Raw genomic sequence first — 24,141 nt, 5'->3', positions numbered from 1 at the left:
AAATATATATCATTGTTTATAGACCCCCCCACCAGTGTGATTAAAGTATTGATTCCTGCTTTCTACATCTACCAAGTTCCACTAACAACACATATACCGGACTTTCTAGGGTCCCCCACCAGGGTGATTAAAATGTTGAGTCCTGCTTTCTAGAGCCCCCAAGTTCGATTAACAACACATATACCGGACTTTCTGGAGTCCCCCACCAGGGTGATTAAAATGTTGAGTCCTGTTTTCTAGAGACCCCAATGTGAGGTAACAATAGGTAGGAAAGTGTCTAGGGCCCCCCACCAGGGTGATTAAAATGTTCACTTCTGCTTTCTAGAGCCCCCAAGTTGGGGTGACAAAACATATATCATACTTTCTAGAGCCCCCCACCGGGGAGATAAAAATAATCTGCTTTATAGAGACCCCAATTTGGGGTGGTCAGATATATATCATTGTTTATAGGGCCCCCCACCAGGGTGATTAAAATGTTGAGTCCTGCTTTCTAGAGCCCCCAAGTTGGGGTGAAAAAACATATATCTTGTTTTCTAGAGGCCCCCCCGGGGGGATAAAATAATCTGCTTGTACAGACTCCAAATTGGGTTGATAAAATATATATCATTGTTTATAGGCCCCCACCAGGGTGATTAAAATGTTGACTCCTGCTTTCTAGAGACCCCAAGTTGGATTAACAACACATATACCGGACTTTCTGAAGTCCCCCACCAGGGTGATTAAAATGTTGACTCCTGCTTTCTAGAGACCCCAAGCTGGGGTGAAAAAACATATATCTTGTTTTCTAGGGGCCCCCCCGGGGGGATTAAATAATCTGCTTGTAGAGACTTGAATTAGGGGTGATAAAATATATATCATTGTTTATAGGGCCCCCCACCAGGGTCATTAAAATGTTGACTCCTGCTTTCTAGAGACCCCAATGTGAGGTAACAATAGGTAGTAAAGTGTCTAGGGCCCCCCATCAGGGTGATTAAAATGTTCACTTCTGCTTTCTAGAGCTCCCAAGTTGGGTTGACAAAACATATATAATACTTTCTAGAGCCCCCCACTGGGGAGATAAAAATAATCTGCTTTATAGAGACCCCAATTTGGGGGGGTCAGATATATATTATTGTTTATAAGGCCCTCAACCAGGGTGATTAAAATATTGAGTCCTGTTTTCTAGAGCCCCCAAGTTTGGGTGACAAAACATATATCATGCTTTCTAGAGCCCCCCACCGGGCAGATAAAAATAGTCTACTTTGTAGAGACTCCAATTTGGGGTGATAAAATATATATCATTGTTTATAGGGCCCCCCACCAGGGTGATTAAAATGTTGAGTCCTGCTTTCTAGAGCTCCCAAGTTCGATTAACAACACATATACCGGACTTTCTGAAGTCCCCCACCAGGGTGATTAAAATGTTGACTCCTGCTTTCTAGAACCCCCAAAGTGAGGTAACAATAGGTAGTAAAGTGTCTAGGGCCCCCCACCAGTGTGATTAAAATATTGATTCCTGCTTTCTACATCTACCAAGTTCGACTAACAACACATATACCGGACTTTCTAGGGTCCCCCACCAGGGTGATTAAAATGTTGACTCCTGCTTTCTAGAGCCCCCAGATTAGGGTCACAATACATATATCTTGTTTTCTAGAGGCCCCCAGAGGGGGGGATAAAATAATCTGCTTGTACAGACTCCAAATTGGGTTGATAAAATATATATCATTGTTTATAGGCCCCCCACCAGGGTGATTAAAATGTTGACTCCTGCTTTCTACATCTACCAAGTTCCACTAACAACACATATACCAGACTTTCTAGGGTCCCCCACCAGGGTGATTAAAATGTTGAGTCCTGCTTTCTAGATCTACCAAGTTCGATTAACAACACATATACCGGACTTTCTAGAGCCCCCCACCAGGGTGATTAAAATATTGAGTCCTGTTTTCTAGAGCCCCCAAGTTTGGGTGACAAAACATATATCATGCTTTCTAGAGCCCCCCACCGGGCAGATAAAAATAGTCCACTTTGTAGAGACTCCAATTTGGGGTGATAAAATATATATCATTGTTTATAGGGCCCCCCACCAGGGTGATTAAAATGTTGAGTCCTGCTTTCTAGAGCCCCCAAGTTGGGGTGAAAAAACATATATCTTGTTTTCTAGAGGCCCCCCGGGGGGATAAAATAATCTGCTTGTACAGACTCCAAATTGGGTTGATAAAATATATATCATTGTTTATAGGCCCCCACACCAGGGTGATTAAAATGTTGACTCCTGCTTTCTAGAACCCCCAAAGTGAGGTAACAATAGGTAGCAAAGTGTCAAGGGCCCCGACCAGGGTGATTAAAATGTTGAGTCCTGCTTTCTGGAACGCCCAAGTTGGGGTGACAAAACATATATCATGCTTTCTAGAGCCCCCCACCGGGCAGATAAAATAATCTGATTTGGTGATTAAAATGTTGACTCCTGCTTTCTAGAGACCCCAATTTGGGGTGATAAAACATATATCATGTTTTCTACAGCCCCCCAATGCGGAGATAAAAATAATCTGCTTTATAGAGACCCCAATTTGGGGTGATAAAATATATATCATTGTTTATAGGCCCCCCCACCAGGGTGATTAAAATGTTGAGTCCTGCTTTCTAGAGCCCCCAAGTTCGATTAACAACACATATACCGGACTTTCTGGAGTCCCCCACCAGGGTGATTAAAATGTTGACTTCTGCTGTCTAGAGCTCCCAAGGTGAGATAACAAAAGATACCAAGCTTTCTAGGGCCCCCCACCAGGGTGATTAAAATGTTGAGTCCTGCTTTCTACACCCCCAAGTTTGGGTGACAAAACATATATCATGCTTTCTAGAGCCCCCACCGGGCAGATAAAAATAGTCCACTTTGTAGAGATTCCAATTTGGGGTGATAAAATATATATTATTGTTTATAGGGCCCCCCACCAGGGTGATTAAAATGTTGAGTCCTGTTTTCTAGAGCCCCCAAGTTGGGGTGACAAAACATATACCATGCTTTCTAGAGCCCCCCACTGGGGAGATAAAAATAATCTACTTTATAGAGACCCCAATTTGGGGTGATAAAATATATTATGTTGTTTATAAGGCCCCCCACCAGGGTGATTAAAATGTTGACTCCTGCTTTCTAGAGCCCCCAAGTTCGATTAACAACACATATACCGGACTTTCTGGAGTCCCCCACCAAGGTGATTAAAATGTTGAATCCTGTTTTCTAGAGCCCCCAAATTGGCGTGATAAAACATATACCCTGCTTTCTAGAGCACCCCACCGGGCAGATAAAAATAATCCACTTTGTAGAGGCTCCAATTTGGGTTGACAAGATTTATACCATTGTTTATTGGCCCCCCCACCAGGGTGATTAAAATGTTGAGTCCTGCTTTATAGAGACCCCACGTTGGGGTGACAAAACACATATCATGCTTTCTAGAGGCCCTCCCGGGGGGATAAAATAATCTGCTTGTACAGGCTCCAAATTGGGTTGATAAAATATATATCATTGTTTATAGGCCCCCACACCAGGGTGATTAAAATGTTGACTCCAGCTTTCTAGAACCCCCAAAGTGAGGTAACAATAGGTAGCAAAGTGTCAAGGGCCCCCCACGAGGGTGATTAAAATGTTGAGTCCTGCTTTCTAGAGCCCCCAAGTTGGGGTGACAAAACATATATCATGCTTTCTAGAGCCCCCCACCGGGCAGATAAAATAATCTGATTTGGTGATTAAAATGTTGACTCCTGCTTTCTAGAGACCCCAATTTGGGGTGATAAAACATATATCATGTTTTCTACAGCCCCCCAATGCGGAGATAAAAATAATCTGCTTTATAGAGACCCCAATTTGGGGTGATAAAATATATATCATTGTTTATAGGCCCCCCCACCAGGGTGATTAAAATGTTGAGTCCTGCTTTCTAGAGCCCCCAAGTTCGATTAACAACACATATACCGGACTTTCTGGAGTCCCCCACCAGGGTGATTAAAATGTTGACTTCTGCTGTCTAGAGCTCCCAAGGTGAGATAACAAAAGATACCAAGCTTTCTAGGGCCCCCCACCAGGGTGATTAAAATGTTGAGTCCTGCTTTCTACACCCCCAAGTTGGGGTGACAAAACATATATCATTCTTTCTAGAGCCCCCCACCGGGCAGATAAAATAATCTGATTTGGTGATTAAAATGTTGACTCCTGCTTTCTAGAGACCCCAATTTGGGGTGATAAAACATATATCATGTTTTCTACAGCCCCCCAATGCGGAGATAAAAATAATCTGCTTTATAGAGACCCCAATTTGGGGTGATAAAATATATATCATTGTTTATAGGCCCCCCCACCAGGGTGATTAAAATGTTGAGTCCTGCTTTCTAGAGCCCCCAAGTTCGATTAACAACACATATACCGGACTTTCTGGAGTCCCCCACCAGGGTGATTAAAATGTTGACTTCTGCTGTCTAGAGCTCCCAAGGTGAGATAACAAAAGATACCAAGCTTTCTAGGGCCCCCCACCAGGGTGATTAAAATGTTGAGTCCTGCTTTCTACACCCCCAAGTTGGGGTGACAAAACATATATCATGCCTTCTAGAGCCCCCCACTGTGGAGATAAAAATAATCTACTTTATAGAGACCCCAATTTGGGGTGATAAAATATATAATGTTGTTTATAGGGCCCCCCACCAGGGTGATTAAAATGTTGACTCCTGCTTTCTAGAGCCCCCAAGTTCGATTAACAACACATATACCGGACTTTCTGGAGTCCCCCACCAAGGTGATTAAAATGTTGAATCCTGTTTTCTAGAGCCCCCAAATTGGCGTGATAAAACATATACCCTGCTTTCTAGAGCACCCCACCGGGCAGATAAAAATAATCCACTTTGTAGAGGCTCCAATTTGGGTTGACAAGATTTATACCATTGTTTATTGGCCCCCCCACCAGGGTGATTAAAATGTTGAGTCCTGCTTTATAGAGACCCCACGTTGGGGTGACAAAACACATATCATGCTTTCTAGAGGCCCTCCCGGGGGGATAAAATAATCTGCTTGTACAGACTCCAATTTGGGGTGATAAAATATATATCATTGTTTATAGGGCCCCCCACCAGGGTGATTAAAATGTTGACTCCTGCTTTCTAGAACCCCCAAAGTGAGGTAACAATAGGTAGCAAAGTGTCTAGGGCCCCCCACCAGGGTGATTAAAATGTTGAGTCCTGCTTTCTAGAGCCCCCAAGTTGGGGTGACAAAACATATATCTTGTTTTCTAGAGCCCCCCACCGGGCAGATAAAAATAAACCACTTTGTAGAGACTCCAATTTGGGGTGATAAAATATATATCATTGTTTATAGGGCCCCCCACCAGGGTGATTAAAATGTTGAGTCCTGCTTTCTAGAGACCCCAAGATGAGGTAACAATAGGTAGCAAAGTGTCTAGGTCCCCCCACCAGGGTGATTAAAATGTTGAGTCCTGCTTTCTACAGCCCCCAAGGTGAGGTAACAGTAGGTAGCAAAGTGTCTAGGGCCCCCCACCAGGGTGATTAAATTGTTGAGTCCTGTTTTCTAGAGCCCCCAAGTTGGGGTGACAAAACATATATCTTGTTTTCTAGAGCCCCCCACTGGGGGGGATAAAATAATCTGCTTGTAGAGACTCCAATTAGGGGTGATAAATTATATATCAATGTTTATAGGGCCCCCCACGAGGGTGATTAAAATGTTTACTCCTGCTTTCTAGAGCCCCCAAGTTGGGGTGACAAAACATATATCTTGTTTTCTAGAGGCCCCCCTGGGGGCATAAATTAATCTGCTTGTACAGACTCCAATTTGGGGTGATAAAATATATATCATTGTTTATAGGCCCCCCACCAGGGTGATTAAAATGTTGACTCCTGCTTTCTAGAGACCCCAAAGTGAGGTAACAAAAGGTAACAAAGTTTCTAGGGCCCCCCACCAGGGTGATAAAAATATTGAGTCCTGCTTTCTAGAGCCACCAAGTTGGGGTGACAAGTACTACCAAGCTTTCTAGGGCCCCCCCACGAGGGTGATTAAAATATTTTGGCCTTTTTTCTGCAGCTCCTAAGGTAGGGTGACAAAACATATCCCGTGCTTTCTAGAGGCCCCAACCAGAGTGATTAAAATAATCTGCTTTGTAGAGACAACAATTTGGGGTGACTAAATAAATATATACCATTGTTTATAGGGCCACCCACCAGGGTGACTAAAATATTGAGTCCTGCTTTCTAGAGCCCCAAAATTGGGGTGACAAAACATACCATGCATTTTACGGCCCCCCACTAGGATGATATAAATATTGAGTCCTGCTTTCTATAGCTCCCATTTTGGGGTGACAAAATACATACCATGCTTTCTAGAGCCCCCGCCAGGATGATTAAAATATTGAGTCCTGTTTTCTACAGCACCCAAGTTGGGGTGATAAAATGTATCATGCTTTATATGGCCCCCCACTAGGATGATATAAATATTGAGTCCTGCTTTCTATAGCTCCCATTTTGGGGTGACAAAATACATACCATGCTTTCTAGAGCCCCCGCCAGGATGATTAAAATATTGAGTCCTGTTTTCTACAGCACCCAAGTTGGGGTGATAAAATGTATCATGCTTTATATGGCCCCCCACTAGGATGATGAAAATATTGAGTCCTGCTTTCTAGAGCTCCATTATTCGGGTGATAAAATGTATCAAGATTTCTAGGGCCCCCCACCAGGGTGATTAAAATATTGAATCCTGCTTTCAAGAGCTCCCAAGTTGCGGTGACAAAATGTACCGTGCTTTGTAGAGTCCCCCACTGAGGTGATGAAAATATTGAGTCCTGATTTCTATGGCCCCCAAGATGGGTGTAACAAAAAACGTACCTTGCTTTCTAGGGGCCCCCACTAGGGTTATTAAAATATTGAGTCCTCCTTTTATAGAGCCCCAAAATTGGGGTGACAAAACGTGCCAAGCTTTCTAGGGCCCCCATGCTAGGGACATGAGAATATCCTGCTTTCTAGAGCTCCCAAGATAGGGTGACATAACATATACAGTGTTTCTAGAGCCCCCCGCTGGGGTGATTAAAATATTGAGTCCTGCTTTCTAGAGAACCCTCGTTGTGGTAATAAAAACATACCTTACTTTCTAGCACCCCCAATAGCGTTATTATAATATTGAGTCCTCCTTACTACAGCCTGAAAATTGGGGTGACAAAACGTACCATTCTTTCTGGGGCCCCCAGTAGGATGACGAAAATATTGAGTCCTACTTTCTAGAACTCCCAAGATGGGCTGACAACACATATATCATGCTTTCTGGAGCCCACTGCCAGGGTAATTAAAATATCCTGCTTTGTAGAGACGCCAACGTGGGGTGACAAAATAGATACCATTCTTTCTAGGGCCCCCCTGGACGGTGATGAAAATATTGAGTCCTGCTTTCTAGAGCTCGCAGGTTGGGGTAACAGCATATACCGTGATTTCTAGAGATGCCCACATGGGTGATTAAAATAATCTGCTTTGTAGAAACCCCAATTTGTGGTGACAAAATATATACCGTTGTTTATAGGGCCCCCCAACAGGGTGATGAAAATGTTGACTCCTGCTTTCTAGAGTCCCAAATTTTGCATCGCAAAACCTACCAAACTTTCTAGGGTCCCCCACCAGGGTGATTAAAATATTGAGTCCTGTTTTCTAGAGCTCCCAAGTTTGGGTGACAAAACATATACCGTGCTTTCTAGAGCCCTCCGCCGGGGTAATTAAAATATCCTGCTTTGTAGAGACGCCAACGTGGGGTGACAAAATACATACCATTGTTTCTAGGGCCCCCCACAAGGGTGATTAAAATATTGAGTTCTGCTTTCTAGAGCCCCAAAGTTTGGGTGACAAAACCTACTAAGCTTTCTAGGGCCCCCCACTAGGGTTATTACAAGATTGAGTCGTGCTTTCTAGAACTCTTTAATTGGGTTGACAATACATATACTGTACTTTCTAGAGCCCCCCAGCAGAGTGATTAAAATATTGAGTCCTCCTTTCTAGTGATCCAAAATTGGGCTGACAAAACGTACCATGATTTCTAGGGCCCCCTTCTAGGATGATGAAAATATTGGGTCTTGCTTTCCAGAGCTCCCAAGTTGGGGTGACAAAACATATACCGTGCTTTCTAGAGCCCCCCACTGGGGTGATTAAAATATCCTGCTTTTTTGAGCCCCTAAGTTGGGGTGACAAAATATATACACCATTGTTTATAGGGCCCCCCACCAAGGTGATTAAAATATTTAGTCCTGCTTTCTAGAGTTCTCAAGTTGGGGTGACAAAACATATACCGTACTTTCTAGAGCCCCCCACCAGGGTGATTAAAATATTGAGACCTGCTTTCTAGAGCTCCCAAGTTTGGGTGACAAAATGCACCATGTTTCTAGGGCCCCCCACTAGGATGATTAAAATATTAAGTCCTGCTTTTTAGAATTCTCAAGTTGGGGTGAGAAAACATATATTGTGTTTTCTAGAGCCCCCCGCCGGGGTCATGAAAATATTGAGTCCTACTTTCTAGAGCCCCCACATTGGGGGTGACAAAACATACCATGATTTCTAGAGCTCACATGCTTGGGGTGATTAAAACACTGAGTCCTGCTTTCCAGAGCCCCCAAGTTGTGGAGATTAAAATACTGTGTACTGCTTTCAAGATGTCCCAAATTGGGGTGAAAAAACGTAATTTGCTTTCTAGAGCTTCCCATTCTGGGGTGCTTAATATACTGTGTCCTGCTTTGTACAGCCCCTAAGTTGTGGTGACAAAACATGCCATGATTTCTAGATTTCCCATGCCAGGGTGATCAAAATACTGAGTCCTGCTATCTAGAGCTTCCAAGTTGGGGTTACAAAACGTACCAAGCTTTCTAGGGCCCCACACCAGGATGATTAAAATATTGATTACTGTTTTCTAGAGCCCCCAAGTTGGGCTGATTAAAATATTGTGTCTTGCTTTCCAGAGCCCCCAAGTTGGGGTGCTTAAAATGCTTTGGTCTGCTTTTACAGCCCCCCAAGTTGGGGTGACAAAACATACCATGATTTCTAGAGTCCCCATGCCTGGGTAATGAAAATATTGAGTCCTGCTTTCTAGAGTTCTCAAGTTGGGGTACCAAAAACATACCGTGTTTTCTAGGGCCCCCAACTAGGGTTCTTAAAATATTGAGTCCTGCTTTCTAGAGCCCCAAAATTGGCGTGAGAAAACATACCATGCTTTCTAGGGGCCCCCTTACAATGATGAAAATATTGAGTCCTGCTGTCTAAAGCTCCCAAGTTGGGATGACAAAATATATACCTTGTTTTTAGAGCCCCCTGCCAGAGTGATTAAAATATTGAGTCCTACTTTCTAGAGCTCCCAAGTTGGGGTAACAAAAATGTACTGAGCTTTCTTCGGCCCCCACTAGGATGATGTAAATATTGAGTCCTGCTTTCTACAGCTCCCAAGTTTGGGTAACAAAATATACCGTGCTTTTTAGAGCCCCCCCTGGGGTGATGAAAATATTGAGTCCTAATTTCTAGAGCCCTAAATTCAGTAACAAAAAACTGACCGTGCTTTCTAGGGTCCCTCACTATGGTTATTAAAATATTGAGTCTTGCTTTCTACACACCAAAAATTGGGGTGACAAAACATATCATGCTTACTAGGGCCCCCCTCTAGAATGATAAAAATATTGAGTCCTACTTTCTAGAACTCCCAAGTTGGGTTGACAACACTTAAACAGTACTTTCTAGAGACCCCCTCCAGGGTGATTAAAATATTGAGTTCTGCTTTCTCAAACCACCAAGTTTGGGTAACAAAACGTACCGTGCTTTCTAGAGCCCCCCTGCCGGGGTGATGAAAATATTGAGTCCTGCTCTCGAGAGCACCCAAGTTGGTGTAACAAAAAAGTACTGTGCTTTCTAGGGCGCCCCACTGGGATGATGAAAATATTGAGTCCTGCTTTTGAGAGCTCCCAAGTTGGTTTGACAACACATATACGGTACTTCCTAGAACCCCCGGACAGGGTGATTAAAATATTGAGTCCTGTTTTCTAGAATTCTCACGTTGGGGTGACAAAACATATACCGTTCTTTCCTTAGGAGCCCGATGGGGTGATTAAAATATCCTGCTTTAAAAATTGATCTAATTAAAAGAGATAAGGAAGGAAACTACATCCTGCTAAAGGGTAGCATAAACAATGAAGCAATATCAATATTAAACATATATGCACCAAGTGGTATGGCATCCAACTTCCTAAAGGAGAAGTTAAGAGAGAAGAAATAGACAACAAAACTGTAATAGTGGGAGATCTCAACCTTGCACTCTCAGAATTAGACAAATCAAACCACAAAACAAATAAGAAAGAAATTAAAGAAGTAAATAGAATATTAGAAAAATTAGGTATGTTAGATCTTTGGAGAAAATTGAATGGAGATAGAAAGGAATATACTTTCTTCTCAGCAGTTCATGGAACCTATTCAAAAATTGACCATATATTAGGACATAAAGACCTCAAAATTAAATGCAAGAAAGCAGAAATTGTAAATGCTTTCTTTTCAGATCATGATGCAATAAAAACTACATTCAACAAAAAGTTAGGGGGAAATACACCAAAAAGTAATTGGAAACTAAACAATCTCATCTTAAAGAATGATTGGGTAAAGCAGCAAATTATAGATACAATTAATAATTTCACTAAAGATAATGACAATTATGAGATGTCATACCAAAATTTGTGGGATGCAGCCAAAGCGGTAATAAGAGGGAATTTTATATCCTTAGAGGCTTACTTGAATAAAACAGAGAAAGAAAAGATTAATGAATTGGGCTTGCAACTAAAAAAACTAAAAAAAGACCAAATTAAAAACCCCCAATCAAATACTAAATTGGAAATTCTAAAATTAAAAGAAGAAATTAAAAATATTGAAAAAAAAATCCTGCTTTGTAGAGGCCCCAAGTTGGGGTTACAAAATATATACCATTGTTTTTAGGGCCCCCCACCAGGGTGATTAAAATATTGAGTCCTGCTTTCTAGAGCTCCCAAGTTGGGGTGACAAAACCTATACCATGCTTTCTAGAGCCCCCACCGGGGTGATAAAAATATTGAGTCCTGCTTTCTAGAGCACCCAAATTGAGGTAACAAAAACATACTGTGCTTTCTATGGCCCGTGACTAGGGTTATTAAAATCTTGAGTCCTACATTCTAGAATCCCAAAATTGGGGTGACAAAATGTACCATGCTTTCTACAGTCCCCAGACCAGGGTGATGAAAATATTGAGTCCTCTTTTCTAGAGCCCCAAAATTGGAGTGACAAAACTTACCATGCTTTCTAGGGCCCCTCACTAGGATGATGAAAATATTGAATCCTAATTTCTAGAGCTCCCAATTTAGGGTGACAAAACATATACCGTGTTTCTAGAGCCCCCCACCAGGGTGATTAAAATATTGAGTCCTACATTCTAGAACCCCCAAGTTGGGGTGACAAAACATATACTGTGCTTTCCAGGGCCCCCTGCCGGGGTGATGAAAATATTGAGTCCTGCTTTCTAGAGTTCTCAAGTTTGGGTAACAAAAAATATACCGTGCTTTCTAGAGCCCCCCTGCCGGGGTGATTAAAATATCCTGCTTTATAGAGACCCCAAGTTGGGGTGAAAAATATATACACCATTTTTATAGGGCCCCCCACCAAGGTAATTAAAATATTTAGTCCTTCTTTCTAGAGAACCCAAGTAGGGATAACAAAAACGTACCGTGCTTTCTACTGCCCCCCACTAGGAATATGAAAATAATGAGTCCTACTTTCTAGAGCTTCCAAGTTGGGTTGACAACACATATACTGTACTTTCTAGAGCCCCCCAGTGGGGTGATTAAAATACTGATTCCTGCTTTCTAGAGCTCCCAAGTTGGGGTAACAGAAACGTACCATGTTTTCTAGTGCCCCCGACTAGGGTTATTAAAATATTGAGTCCTGCTTTCTATAGCACCCAAGTCTGTGTGACAAAACCTACCAAAATTTTGTGGGCCCCCCACCAGGGTGATTAAAATATTGAGTCCTGTTGTCTAGAGCACGCAAGTTTGGGTAACAAAAGCATACCGTGCTTTCTAGGGCCCTCCACTAGGATGATGAAAATGTTGTGTCCTGCTTTCTAGAGCTCCCAAGTAGGGGTGACAAAATATATATAGTATTTTGTAGAGCCCCGCCGGGATGATGAAAATATTGAGTCCTACTTTCTAGACCTCCCAAGTTGGATTGACAACACATATACCATACTTTCTAGAGCCCCCCAACAGGGTGATTAAAATATTGAGTCCTCCTTTCTAGAGCCCCAAAATTGGGGTGACAAAACTTACCATGCTTTCTAGGGCCCCCCACTAGGATGATGAAAATATTGAGTGCTACTTTCTAGAGCTCCCAATTTAGGGTGACAAAACATATAGTGTGTTTTTAGAGCTCCCCAGCAGGGTGATTAAAATATGGAGTCCTGCTTTCTAGAGTTCTCAAGTTGGGGTAAGAAAAACATACCGTGTTTTCTAGAGACGCCAACTAGGGTTCTTAAAATATTGAGTCCTGCTTTCTAGAGCTCCCAAATTGGCATGAGAAAACATACCATGCTTTCTAGGGGCCCCCCCTACAATGATGAAAATATTGAGTCCTGCTTTCTAAAGCTCCCAAGTTGGGATGACAAAATATATCCTATGTTTTTAGAGCCCCCTGCCAGGGTGATTAAAATTTTGACTCCTGCTTTCTAGAGCCCCCAAGTTGGGGTAACAAAAACGTACTGAGCTTTCTACAGCCCCCCACTAGGATGATGTAAATATTGAGTCCTGCTTTCTAGATCTCCAAAGTTGGGGTAACAAAATATACTGTACATTTTAGAGCCCCGCGCTGGAGTGCTGAAAATATTGAGTACTGATTTCTAGAGCCCCAAGTTGGGTAACAAAAAACTGACCGTGCTTTCTAGGGTCCCCCACTAGGGTTATTAAAATATTGAGTCCTGCTTTCTAGAGCACCAAAATTGGGGTGACAAAACTTACCATGCTTTCTAGGGGCCCCCCTACGATGATGAAAATATTGAGTCCTGCTTTCTAAAGCTCCCAAGTTGGGATGACAAAATATATACCGTATTGTTAGAGCCCCCTGCCAGGGTGATTAAAATATTGAGTCCTGCTTTCTAGAGCCCCCAAGTTGGGGTAACAAAAACATACTGTGTTTTCTAGGGCCCCCAACTAGGATGATGCAAATATTGAGTCATACTTTCTAGAGCTCCCAAGTTGGGTTGACAACATATATACCGTACTTTCTTGGGCCCCCGACTAGGGTGATTAAAATATTGAGTCCTGCTTTTTAGAGCACCCAAGTTTGGGTGACAAAACTTACCAAACTTTTGAGGGCCCCCCACCAGGGCGATTAAAATATTGAGTCCTGCTCTCTAGAGCACCCAAGATGTGTAATAAAAACATACCGTGCTTTCGAGGGCCCTTCACTACGATGATGAAAATATTGAGTCCTGCTTTCTAGACCTCCCAAGTTGGGGTGACAAAACATATACTGTGCTTTCTAGAGGCCCCCGCCGGGGTGATTAAAATATCCTGCTTTTTGGAGACTCCAAGTTGGGGTGACAAAATATATACCATTCTTTTTAGGGTCCCCACCACGGTGATTAAAATATTGAATCCTTCTTTCTAGAGTTCTCAAGTTGGGGTGACAAAAGATATACCATGCTTTCTAGAGCCCCATGCCGGGGTGATTAAAATATCCTGCTTTGTAGAGATCCCAAGTTGGGATGACAAAATATATACACCATTGTTTATAGGGCCCCCCACCAAGGTGATTAAAATATTTAGTCCTGCTTTCTAGAGCACCCAAGTTGGGTTGACTACACATATACAGTACGTCCTAGAGCCCCCCAACAGGATGATTAAAATATTGAGTCCTGCTTTCTAGAGCTCCCAAGTAGGGGTAACGAAAACGGACCGTGCTTTCTACTGCCCCTCACTAGGAAGATGAAAATAATGAGTCCTACTTTCTAGAGCTCCCACGTTGGGTTGACAACACATATACCATACTTTCTAGAGCCCCCCAGAAGGTTGATTAAAATATTGAGTCCTCCTTTCTACAGCTCCCAAGTTGGGGTAACAAAATGTACCGTGCGTTTTAGAGCCCCCTGCCAGGTGATTGAAATATTGAGTCCTCCTTTCTACACCTCCCAACTTGGGGTAACAAAATGTACAGTCCTTTCTAGAGACCTCCAGCTGGGTGATTAAAATACTGAATCCTGCTTTCTAGAGTACCCAAGTTGGGGTAACAAAAATTTACTGGGATTTCTGGTGCCCCCCACCAGGGCGATTAAAATATTGAGTCCTGCTCTCTAGAGCATCCAAGATGAGTAATAAAAACATACTGTGCTTTCTAGGGCCCTCCACTAGGATGATGAAAATATTGAATCCTACTTTCTAGACCTCCCAAGTTGGATTGACAGCACACATACCATACTTTCAAGAGCCCCCCACCAGGGTGATTAAAATATTGAGTCCTCCTTTCTAGAGCCCCAAAATTGGGGTGACAAAATTTACCATTCTTTCTAGGGCCCCCCACTAGGATGATGAAATATTAAGTCCTACTTTCTAGAGCTCCCAATTTAGGGTGACAAAACATATACCGTGCTTTTAGAGCCCCCTGTCAGGGTGATTAAAATATTGAGTCCTGCTTTCTAGAGCCCCAAAATTGGGGTGACAAAACGTACTCTGCTTTCTAGGGCCCTCCACTAGGATGATGAAAATGTTGTGTCCTGCTTTCTAGAGCTCCCAAGTTGGGTTAACAACACATATACAGTACCTTCTAGAGACCCCCTCCAGGGTAATGAAAATATTGAGTCCTGCTTTGTAGCGCACCCAAGTTTGGTTAAGAAAAATGTAGCATGCTTTCTAGGGCCTCCAACTAGGGTTATTAAAATATTGAGCCTTGCTTTTTAGAGCCCCAAAATTGGGGTGACAAAACGTACCATGCTTTCTAGGGCTCCCCACTAGGATGATGAAAATATTGAGTCCTGCTTTTTAGAGTTCTCAAGTTGGGGTGACAAAACATATACCGTGCTTTCTAGAGCCCCCCTCTGGGGTGATCAAAATATCCTGCTTTTTAGAGACCCCAAGTTGGGATGACAAAATGTATACCATTGTTTTTAGGGTCTCCCACCAGGGTGATTAAAATATTGAGTCCTGCTTTCTAGAGCTCCCAAGTTGGGGTGACAAAACATATACCGTGTTTTCTAGAGCCCCCTGCCGGGGTGACGAAAATATTGCGACCTGCTTTCTAGAGCACTCAAGTTTGGGTAACAAAAACTGATCGTGCTTTCTAGGGCCCCCCACTAGGGTTATTAAAATATTGAGTCCTGCTTTCTAGAGCCCCAAAATTAGGGTGACAATAGTACCACGCTTTCTAGGGCCCCCATGCTGGGGTGATTAAAATATTCTGCTTTCTAGAGCCCCCCCCCCACCAGGGTAAATATAATATCTTGCTTTGTAGAGACACCAACGTAGGGTGACAAAATAGATACCATTGTTTCTAGGGCCCCCCCCACGAGGGTGATGAAAATATTGAGTTCTGCTTTCTAGAACCCCAAACGTTGGGTGACAAAACCTACTAAGCTTTCTAGGACCTCCCAGTATTATGATGAAAATATTAAGTCCTGCTTTCTAGAGCTCCCAAGTTAGAGTGACAAAATGTACCATGATTTTTAGAGACCCCGCTGAGGTGATGAAAATATTGAGTCCTGCTTTCTAGAGCCCCAAAATTGGGGTGACAAAACACACCATGCTTTCTAGGGCCCCCCACTATGATGATAAATATATTGAGTCCTGCTTTCTAGAGCTTGCAAGTTGGGGTGATAAAACGTACCAAGCTTTCTACGACCCCATGCCAGGGTGATGAATATATTGAGTCCTGCTTTCTAAATCTCCAAAGTTGGGGTGACAAATATACCGTACTTTTTAGAGTCCCCTGCTGGGGTGATGAAAATATTGAGTCCTGCTTTCTAGAGCCCCCAACTTGAGGTAACAAAAGGTACCAAACTTTCTAGGGCCCCCCACCAGGGTGATTAAAATGTTGAGTCCTGCTTTCTACACCTCCCTAATTGGGGTGACAAAACATATACCATGCTTTCTAGAGCCCTGCACCGGGGTGATAAAAAAATCTACTTTGTTCAGACCCCAATTTGGGGTGACAAAATATATACCATTGTTTATAGGGCCCCCCACCAGGGTGATTAAAATGTTGAGTTCTGCTTTCTAGAGTACCTAAGTTGGGGTGACAAAATGTCCCATGCTTTCTAGGGCCCCCACCAGGGTGATGAAAATATTGAGTCCTGCTTTCTAGAGCCCCAAAATTGGGGTGACAAAACATACCATTTTTTCTACTGCCCCCCACTAGGATGATGTAAATGTTGAGTCCTTCTTTCTAGAGCTCCCATATTGGGATGACAAAACATATACCATTCTTTCTAGAGCCCCCAGCCAGAGTGATTAAAATATTGAGTCCTGTTTTCTACAGCCCCCAAGTTGGGGTGATAAAACATACCATGCTTTATATGGCCCCCCACTAGGAAGATGAAAATATTGAGTCCTGCTTTCTAGAGCTCCAAGATTTGGGTGACAAAACGTATCAAGCTTTCTAGGGCCCCCCACCAGGGTGATTAAAATATTGAATCCTGCTTTCAAGAGCTCCCAAGTTGGGGTGACAAAATGTACCATGCTTTTTAGAGACCCCGCTGAGGTGATGAAAATATTGAGTCCTGCTTACTACAGCCTGAAAATTGGGGTGACAAAACGAACCATTCTTTCTGGGGCCCCCAGTAGGATGATGAAAATATTGAGTCCTACTTTCTAGAACTCCCAAGTTGGGCTGACAACACATATACCATGCTTTCTAGAGCCCACCTCTGGGGAAATTAAAATATCCTGCTTTATAGAGACGCCAATGTGGGGTGACAAAATAGATACCATTGTTTCTAGGGCCCCCCACGAGGGTGATGAAAATATTGAGTCCTTCTTTCTAGAGCCCCCAAATTGGGCTAACAAAGATATACCGTGATTTCTAGAGACCCCCACATGGGTGATTATAATAATCTGCTTTGTAGAAACCCCAATTTGGGGTGACAAAATATATACCATTGTTTATAGGGCCCCCCAACAGGGTGATAAAATATTGAGTCCTGCTTTCTAGAGCCCCAAATTTTGTGTGACAAAACCTACCAAGCTTTCTAGGGTCCCCCACCAGGGTGATTAAAATATTGAGTCCTGCTTTCTAGAGCTCCCAAGTTTGGGTGACAAAACATATACCGTGCTTTCTAGAGCCCTCCGCCTGGGTAATTAAAATATCCTGCTTTATAGAGACGCCAACGTGGGGTGACAAAATAGATACCATTGTTCCTAGGGACCCCCACAAGGGTGATTAAAATATTGAGTTCTGCTTTCTAGAGCCCCAAAGTTTGGGTGACAAAACCTACTAAGCTTTCTAGGGCCCCCCACTAGAATGATGAAAATATTAAGTCCTGCTTTCTAGAGATCCCTAGTTGGAGTGACAAAATGTACCGAGATTTTTAGAGCCCCCCCGCAGGGGTGATGAAAATATTGAGTCCTGATTTCTAGAGCCCCCAAGATGGGGTAACAAAAAGCATAACGTGCTTTCTAGCGTCCCCCACTAGGGTTATTAAAATATTGAGTCCTGCATTCTAGAGTGCCAAAATTCGGGTGACAAACCGTATTAATCTTTCTGGGGCCCCCCACCAGGGTGATGAAAATATTGAGTCCTGCTTTGTAGAACTCCTAAGTTTGGTTGACAACACATATACTGTACTTTCTAGAGCCCCCCAGCAGAGTGATTAAAATATTGAGTCCTATTTTGTAGTGATCCAAAATTGGGCTGACAAAACGTACCATGATTTCTAGGGCCCCCTACTAGGATGATGAAAATATTGTGTCTTGCTTTCTAGAGCTCCCATGTTGAGGTGACAAAACATATACTGTGCTTTCTAGAGTCGCCCGCCGGGGTGATTAAAATATCCCTCTTTATAGAGACCCCAAGTTGGGATAACAAAATATATACCATTGTTTATAGGGTCCCCCACCAGAGTGATTAAAATATTGAGTCCTGCTTTCTAGAATTCTGACGTTGGGGTGACAAAATATATACCGTGCTTTCTAGAGCTGCCCAATGGGTGATTAAAATATCCACCCCAAGTTGGGGTGATAAAATATATACCATTGTTTTTAGGGCCCCCCACCAGGGTGATTAAAATATTGAGTCCTGCTTTTGAGAGTTCCCAAGTTGGGTTGACAAAAGATATACCGTGCTTTCTAGAGCCCCCTACTGGGATGATTAAAATATCCTGCTTTTTAGAGACCCCAAGTTGGGGTGACAAAATATATACAGCATTGTTTATAGGGCCCCCCACCAAGGTGATTAAAATATTTAGTCCTGCTTTCTAGAGTTCTCAAGTTGGTGTGACAAAATGCACCATGTTTCTAGGGCTCCCCACTAGGATGATGAAAATATTGAGTCCTGCTTTCTAGAGCTCCCAAGTTGGGGTGATAAAACACATACCGTGTTTTTAGAGCCACCCTACAGGGTGATTAAAATATTGAGTCCTGCTTTATAGAGTTCTCAAGTTGGAGTGACAAAACATATACTGTGTTTTCTAGAGACCCCCACCGGGGTCATAAAAATATTGAGTCCTACTTTCTAGAGCCACCACGTTGGGGGTGACAAAACATACCATGATTTCTAGAGCTCCCATGCTCAAGGTAATTAAAATACTGAGTCCTGCTTTCCAGAGCCCCGAAGTTGGGGAGATTAAAATATTGTGTCCTGCTTTCAAGAGGTCCCAAATTGGGGTGAAAGAACATAATGTGCTTTCTAGAGCTTTCCATTCTGGGGTGCTTAATATACTGTGTCCTGCTTTCTACAGCTCCTAAGTTGTGGTGATAAAAGATGCCATGATTTCTAGATTTCCCATGCCAGGGTGATCAAAATACTGAGTCCTGCTATCTAGAGCTTCCAAGTTGGGGTTACAAAACGTACTAAGCTTTCTAGGGCCCCACACCAGGGTGATTAAAATATCGATTACTGTTTTCTAGAGCCCCCAAGTTGGGCTGATTAAAATATTGTGTCCTGCTTTCCAGAGTCCCCAAGTTGGGGTGACAAAACATACCATTATTTCTAGAGCCCCTATGCCCAGGTGATGAAAATATTGAGTCCTGCTTTCTGGAGTTCTCAAGTTGGGGTACCAAAAACATACCGTGTTTTCTAGGGCCCCCACCTAGGGTTCTTAAAATATTGAGTCCTGCTTTCTACAGCCTGAAAATTGGGGTAACAAAACATATCATGCTTTCTTGGGCCCCCCACTAGGATGTTGAAAATATTGAGTCCTACTTTCTAAAGCTCCCAAGTTGGGATGACAAAATATATACCTTGTTTTTAGAGCCCCCTGCCAGGGTGATTAAAACATTGAGTCCTGCTTTCTAGAGCTCCCAAGTTGGGGTGACAAAATATATCGTGCTTTTTAGAGCCCCCCCCCGGGGTGATGAAAATATTGAGTCCTAATTTCTAGAGCCCCAAGTTGGGTAACAAAAAACTGACTGTCCTTTCTAGGGCCCCCCACTAGCGTCATTAAACTACTGAGTCCTGCTTTCTACAGCGCGAAAATTGAGGTGACAAAACATATCATGCTTTCTTGGGCCCCCCATTAGGATGATAAAAATATTGAATCCTACTTTTAGAACTCCCAAGTTGGGTTGACAACACTTATACGGTACTTTCTAGAGACCCCCTCCAGAGTGATTAAAATATTGAGTCCTGCTTTCTAGAATTCTCACATTGGGGTGACAAAACATATACCGTGCTTTTCTTAGGCGCCCGATGGGGTGATTAAAATATTCTGCTTTGTAGAGGCCCCAAGTTGGGGTGACAAAATATATACCATTGTTTTTAGGGCCCCCCACCAGGGTGATGAAAATATTGAGTCCTGCTTTCTAGAGCACCCAAATTGAGGTAACAAAAACGTACTGTGCTTTCTATGGCCCCCGACTAGGGTTATTAAAATATTGAGTCCTGCAGTCTAGAATCCCAAAATTGGGGTGACAAAACATACCGTGCTTTCTACAGTCCCCCGCCAGGGTGATGAAATTATTGAGTCCTGCTTTCTAGATCCCCCAAGTTGGGTTAACAAAACATATACCGGGCTTTCCAGAGCCCCTTGCCAGGGTGATGAAAATATTGAGTCCTGCTTTCTAGAGCCCCCAAATTGAGGTAACAAAAACATATTGTGCTTTCTATGGCCTGTGACTAGCGTTATTAAAATATTGAGTCCTGCATTCTAGAATCCCAAAATTGGGGTGACAAAACATACCATGCTTTTTACAGTCCCCCAACCAGGGTGATTAAAATATTGAGTCCTCCTTTCTAGAGCCCCAAAATTGGAGTGACAAAAGTTACCATGCTTTCTAGGGCCCCTCACTAGGATGATGAAAACATTGAGTCCTAATTTCTAGAGTTCCCAATTTAGGGTGACAAAACATATACCGTGTTTCTAGAGCCCCCCACAGGGTGATTAAAATATTGAGTCCTGCTTTCTAGAACCCCCAAGTTGGGGTGACAAAACATATACCGTCCTTTCCAGGGCCCCCTGCCGGGGTGATGAAAATATTGAGTCCTGCTTTCTAGAGTTCTCAAGTTGGGGTAACAAAAAATATACCGTGCTTTCTAGAGCCCCCCAGTGGGGTGATTAAAATATCCTGCTTTGTAGAGACCCCAAGTTGCGGTGACAAAATATATACAACATTTTTTATAGGGCCCCCACCAAGGTAATTAAAATATTTAGTCCTTCTTTCTAGAGCACCCAAGTTGGGTTGACCACACATATATGGTACTTTCTAGAGACCCCCCTTCAGGGTGATTAAAATATTGAGTCCTGCTTTCTCGAACCCCCATGTTGGGGTAACAAAACATACCGTGTTTTCTACTGCCCCCCACTAGGAAGATGAAAATAATGAGTCCTACTTTCTAGAGCTCCCAAGTTGGGTTGACAACACATATACCATACTTCCTAGAGCCCCCCAGCGGGGTGATTAAAATACTGATTCCTGCTTTTTAGAGACCCCAAGTTGGGATGACAAAATATATACCATTGTTTTTAGGGTCCCCCACCAGGGTGATTAAAATATTGAGTCCTGCTTTCTAGAGCTCCCAAGTTGGGGGTGACAAAACATATACCATGCTTTCTAGAGCCCCCCGCCGGGATGATGAAAATATTGAGTCCTGCTTTCTAGAGCACCCAAGTTGGGGTAACAAAAACGTACCGTGCTTTCTAGGGCCTCCAACTAGGGTTAATAAAATATTGAGTCTTGCTTTTTAGAGCCCCAAAATTGGGGTGACAATACGTACCATGCTTTCTAGGGCTCCCCAATAGGATGATGATAATATTGAGTCCTGCTTTTTAGAGTTCTCAAGTTGGGGTGACAAAACATATACCGTGCTTTCTAGAGCTCCCTGCTGGGGTGATGAAAACATTGAGTCCTACTTTTTAGAGCCCCCACGTTGAGGGTGGCAAAACATACCATGATTTCTAGAGTATCCATGCTCGGGTGATTAAAATACTGAGTCCTGCTTTCCAGAGCCCCCAAGTTGGGGTGATTAAAATATTGTCTCCTGCTTTCAAGAGGTCCCAAATTGGGGTGAAAAAAGTAATGTGCTTTCTAGAGCTTCCCATTCTGGGGTGCTTAATATATTGTGTCCTCCTTTCTAGAGCTCCTAAGGTGTGGTGACAAAAGATACCATGATTTCTAGATCCCTCATGCCAGGGTGATCAAAATACTGAGTCCTGCTATCTAGAGCCCCCAAGTTGGGGTTACAAAACGTACCAAGCTTTCTAGGGCCCTCCACCAGGGTGATTAAAATATTGGATACTGTTTTCTAGAGCCCCCACGTTGGGCTGATTAAAATATTGTGTCCTGCTTTCCAGAGCCCCCAAGTTGGGGTGACAAAACATACCATGATTTCTAGAGCCCCCATGCTGGGGTGAGCAAAATATTTTGTCCTGCTTTCTAGAGTCCCCATGTTGGGGTGACAAAACGTACTGTCCTTTCTTTCTATATTCCCCATACTGGGGTGATTCAAATACTGAGTTCTACTTTCTAGAGCCCCCAAGTTGAGGTGCTTTAAATACTGAGTCCTACTTTCAAGAGTTCCCAAATTGGGGTGTAAAAATGTACTGTTCTTTCTAGAGCTCCTCATTCTGGGGTGCTTAAAATACTGTGTCCTGCTTTCTAGAGCCCCAAGTTGGGGTCACAAAATATACTGAACAGAGTCCCCATCGTGAGTGATTAAAATTTATTACCTTAATGGAGAAGTGATGAGGCAGGACTCCTGAGGATGGTGGCAAAATGGAGTCACTTTATTCCCAGTTCTTTCCCTTAACACCCTTGGGTAACCAAATCAACACTGGGCATGTGCTAAGTATATACTGCAATGGGACCACCTGAACAGCTTGCTATTGTACATAATTTGCCACTTGTTTTCCCTCTTTCACCTGATATCACTCTCCTTCAATCACACACAGGTTGTTATTTTGACATGAAGAATCTTTGCCTTTCCCCGCTAATTCCTTACCCTCTGCCTTGCCAAATTAGGATGCTATATCAGATGGATTAGAAGAGGCAGAAAGATTAAGATTAGTTTACAATTCTTTTCCATATAGGAATGTAAGAATATCTCCAAACCTTGTTTTCAAATGAGGGATAACTTAGCAAAGGCTTTCTAAGTTTTTGGACACAAAAATAATTTGTCTGCATTTTTTGTCTTAATTGACCTGATTTTCTTTGATAAGTATTTATTAAAAGCTGATTTATTAATTACTGTGTGAAAAGCACATTGATAAGTGCTGAGGATAGGTTAAAGCAAACAGCACAATGAATCTGACCCCAAAGAGTTTACATTTTATTTTGTGCATTCATTATTACATTTAGCATAATTTTACTATTTGGGGCATTAAAATTGGTTATTAGTGACTAAATAAGATGGCCAGTCAATGAATAAAAAAGGGTCCTGTCCATAAAAGTTGCTGTTGCCTTCTGTGGTGGGTCTTTGGATGCACAAACTGCCAAATTTGGAGGACATAGGCCTACGATATATGTTCCTTGTGAATAATTAGGATACGTCTGCCCCAAATGCCTTTCTAAACTATTGTTCCTCTCTTTATCTCCCAGAACTGACTGTGGAATAGAGGGAGAACAGCACGGTCCCTTTCTTTTCTGATGTTGCCTTTTTTTTAAGCATGGTTTTACGCTAACTCTCTATATTCTAGTATCTAGTCCAGAGCCTTGGAACATGAGGCCCAGGACCCTGGAAAAGATATTTTTATGACTTTCTGATACCCCCCTGGACGTGCTTTCACTTCAGTTGGAGCTTCCAATTACGTGGGTTTATTTCGTCTTCTCGTGAACTTTGACCCACTTTCATTAGTCTTACATGTATTTTTCTCTTATTCCTAACTAATATATGTGCCTTACAGTTTGAAGTTGTTAGAGTTTCTGATGTAAAGTAGTCATCTCATTGAGCTAATTTTCTTTTCATACACAACATTTTGCGTATTTCTTTTTCAGCTATTTTTTTAATGTGATCAATGTAATTCTGTATGTTTAGTAAATTTACAATCTTGTTTTCAAAGAAAGATTTGGCAGGTTCCGTCTGCCAAGACACACAGTTGCCAAAGATAAAAGATCCCATGTTCATCAGACTCTTGGAATATGTGTGAAAGTAGTACATGTCCAGGCATTTCCATCAGCAGATGTCGTGGAAATGAGAGAATGATAAAATCGACAGTGTGAGTGGGGGGGGGATTGTCCTTGGCAAGGACCACATCATCCTCTAAGGAGAGAAAACACTGAGAGAAAAGCCTTTAGAAAACTCAGGAATGCTTAGAACAGCTGCTGTGTGGACTTGAATGGGAAGTTCATTAGAGATGAATGTAGGAATTGTGTGATACTGAGGACCCACTTGAATTTTAGAAAATGTGAAATAATGCTTTCCGTCCAATTCAGTAAACAGGTATTGGGTACAAATCACTATCCTAGGCTCTTGGGATAAAAAAGATGAAAACAACCATAG

General features: G+C 42.6%; 1 protein-coding gene across 2 annotated transcripts in view; it reads right to left on the bottom strand.

Annotated features, from left to right (window-relative positions):
• LOC100915461 (kelch-like protein 4) overlaps positions 1-24,141 on the bottom strand; it is a 257,692-nt gene that overhangs the window by 188,092 nt on the left and 45,459 nt on the right. The window lies entirely within an intron of this gene.

This window comes from Sarcophilus harrisii, chromosome X (genome assembly GCF_902635505.1).
Source record: "Sarcophilus harrisii chromosome X, mSarHar1.11, whole genome shotgun sequence".
Taxonomy (NCBI): Eukaryota; Metazoa; Chordata; class Mammalia; order Dasyuromorphia; family Dasyuridae; genus Sarcophilus; species Sarcophilus harrisii.
The sequence above is the reverse complement of the archived record's forward strand: the minus strand, read 5'-3'. Positions and strand labels throughout refer to the sequence as shown.